Source organism: Leiobunum rupestre, chromosome 1 (assembly GCF_980474605.1).
Source record: "Leiobunum rupestre chromosome 1, qqLeiRupe1.1.hap1, whole genome shotgun sequence".
Taxonomy (NCBI): Eukaryota; Metazoa; Arthropoda; class Arachnida; order Opiliones; family Sclerosomatidae; genus Leiobunum; species Leiobunum rupestre.
Window position 1 is genome coordinate 79,472,414 of NC_143384.1, and position 3,538 is coordinate 79,475,951.

Here is a 3,538-nt window from a genome sequence, read left to right on the forward strand (position 1 = left end):
TAACCACCGATATGCTAAAAGAAATTGAAAAGCGTACTCGGACACAATCTAAATGTCCTGATTGGTTTATGTATAGGTCCCGTAGGATCACCGACTCAAAAATGAAAAGCAAGGCGAATCATGAAACTCGTACATCTCTTTTTAGCAAATTACTAGCTGCATGCCATACTTAGATAGCAGATCAGACTCGTCTAATGAAGGTTGCACTACGTCTGAGTCAGATTCAATATTCGCTTTCCGTATACCTATCTTGAACGCCGCAATGTACTTTTTTAGGCACTGTAGCTTATCAAAATTACCAATTTTAAAAGCCAGACCCAGTTTTTGATAAAGGTCAGACCAATATCTTTTAGAAGAATACGTAGCGCACTAAAATGTGGAGCTAATTCCCTCAGAATTCTCAAACAACTCGTACATTTCTTCGAATCAAGGCAGTAGCGTGGGTGACCCATTCTAACTTCGTGAGAACCAGCACACTTGTCAATAGTGCTAAATATTTCAAGACAAAAATCCTTTTTGAAATAACCTATTGTCTTGAAAATGTTTTCAATTCTTTCTACAGACATAGGCCTAATATAACAAATAGCGCCACAATTCCAAGAATGTTTGTTCTCTTTTAGTTTTACACCATTCCCTTCATCAGCATTTACAATAAGAGGTATTATGTTACGTACTCATCCTTTAACATCAATGGACGCTTCAATAAAAGATACTCGGTTTCTACTCCCCTCTCCAAATTCATCTGGGAAGGAACTATTTACGGTCGGTCGGTTAAACGGTTAAAATGGCTAGCCAAAAAGTCATATTTAAGCCAATTGGAGACGCGTTTTTGCCCTCATGAGAATTTTGCGTCAGATAAGAAACGCGTCGGCTCACGTGTATAAGGAACATACTAATGTTAATTTCGATAATATATTTTAAGGTAAAATATATAATGTTACTAAAATTAAGTATAAGAAGATAATATTATTATTATTATCATCCTCTTATGGTATAAATAATTCAAATTATACGGAATATTTTTATATTACTGGGCAATTTTAAGGCTTCTCATGGAGGCAGAGTTAATTCAATTCGTATAAAATTATCTTTCGGAAAAAGATGAAAACTAATTCCTTAGAACTAAACGTATAAGTTTTGCAGTACGGTATGAAACAAGTGTTTCCTTTTAACCAGGTAACTTTTTTTGCCATGTTAAGGCTTAGCAAAAAACCGATGTTATGTTCGAGAAAAGTTTCCAGCTTCTAATATTTCAACAAGCACAATATAAATAGTAACTTATGAGTCCTGGCTGTCGGAAATATTACTTCTTGGCAATTTCTGGGAAGATGTTTTATTTAAGCGCCTATTACAAGTGGTTTCTCATCCATCATATTTGTGCATGGTTGATACGACTTTTCCCAAAAATACGATTCACTGGTAGCGTTGTGATATTTTTTACCAATAAAGTAATCAATCAAATGATCAGCATTTACAGTGGTCGGAAAGCAATCAACAATTTCCTCACATTTAATAGATAGTGTTTTAAATTATGTATCAAATCTTTTCTGTATTATCGCTTTATAATTTAAAGCTTTCCTAGAGAATAATTGGTAAAAAAATTTAATTCAATATATTTGGGGTTACATTTAGAAATAAATCTACCTGATCCATCTTCAAATTTGTGTTTTTGCATTTTTTATACCAACAAAGTTTGCTGAACTCTCAATGACAATTGTTTTTTTTTCTTTTATATAGGACATATCTAAACAAGACGTACGACGGTCAGAATACACACAATCCTCCTAATGTGTTAAGTTTCTTTGAGCTATTCACAGCAACCTGCAGCGCCGTTATCACAACCAAAATATATCCACGGTCACACATATATACAAATTTACACTTATTTGTTACTTCTAGTCATACTTTGAAAGCATCGAAGATTCCTTCGATCAGTGTAACTCTTATTTTTTACTTCTGATAACACTTATTTGTTACTACTAGTCAGCCGTTGAGTGTCACACTTATTTCTTCTGGTTATACGACAAAGACTAGTTCGATTAGTTTCATACTTATTTGTTACTTCTGATCACACTTATTTGTTACGTTGAGTGTCACACTTATTACTTCTGGTCATACGCCGAAGACTAGGTAGATCAGTGTCATACTTAATTGTTACTTCTGGTCATACGTTGAAAGCGCGGCCCACTCTGAACGGCCTTGAAAAACGCCAGAGGGAAACGGGCGCGTAGACCTTTATAAACACGCGGATTTACAATGTTGGAAATTGCGGGGGTCCGTATACGCTGCCCAAAAAACCTTACTTAGAATTAAATTTAAGGAATGTTTTTACAATTCTAGGTTATATGTAAACCACAGCTATTCAAAAATATAACTTTCATGAAAATCAGACTTAAATATGTAGATTTTTAGGCGGAAATATAAAACCACGAAAATTGGGGTCCCGTAAATTACCCTGAAAACTATACTTAAATTTAATATTTACTGATATGACCGAAGTTGTAGGTCCGCTGAATCCTAACCTATCCAATAATATTTTTTTAACGTTATCGGACTTAATTTTAAACAAAATATCTACCACATAAAGGAAATCACCGAAAATAGTAAATTGGGCAAATTCCCAACTTCTTGGGCTCCGATTTGAAAACTTTATGAAAGGCTATCAATGGTAATATATGTACTTTTGAACGAGATATCATTGACTCTTCTAGTTATAACCGTTGAAGAGGTATGCGTGACACGGCGCCATCGGCGGCATCGGCGGCAACGGCTACACTGTACGTGAGACTAATACACACAAATCCTTAGGATTGTGTGTAAAAACCGAAAAATTCATCTGAATTTCTCTTATTATGTAAAGTCATTTCTAAATCCCGGGTTTCTGTAACACTTCAAATAGTGTTAGTTATAGGACACTAACCACACTCAATCGATCATTGATTTTCTAAAGTCAGTTTCCTTTTTTTAAGGGGTGGAAGGGTAATTTTTATTGTATGTTTTCTTTTCATTTGTTAAATTTGTTGCTGAACAAATTAACGGCCCTAGTTCATTGTATACACGAATGAGAGAATGGGGCCAAAATGTTTAGCACGCCATTTTAAAGTTTTGACCCACTTCCGTTTCACAAAATTTGCCTGGCAACAACGAAAATCCGGTAATATTCAAAATGGCGGTGAGCGTGAGTTTGTGTTCTACTATTACTCCTAGCAAAGGCTTAGGGAACGTTTTAAATGAGCAAGTACCTGGATCTATTGGAAATCGCTTAATGTTTCCAATTACCGGTTATTCGAAATCGCTAGAAAAGATACCAAAGCTTTCGGTAGAAAATGTTTTAGCATATTACGAAAATAAATATCACCAAACGGCAGTTCGAGAGGAGTTACAAGTTTGCCATCGAAAGTTATGTGAACAGTGAAACTGTTGAATCCTTATTTAACCGGGGTGTATCATGTGTATATCATTCTCAAGAAATTTCATTTGCGTTACATTTATTAGAAATATCATTATTTTAGTGTTACCAATGTCGTTATGTCAAAGC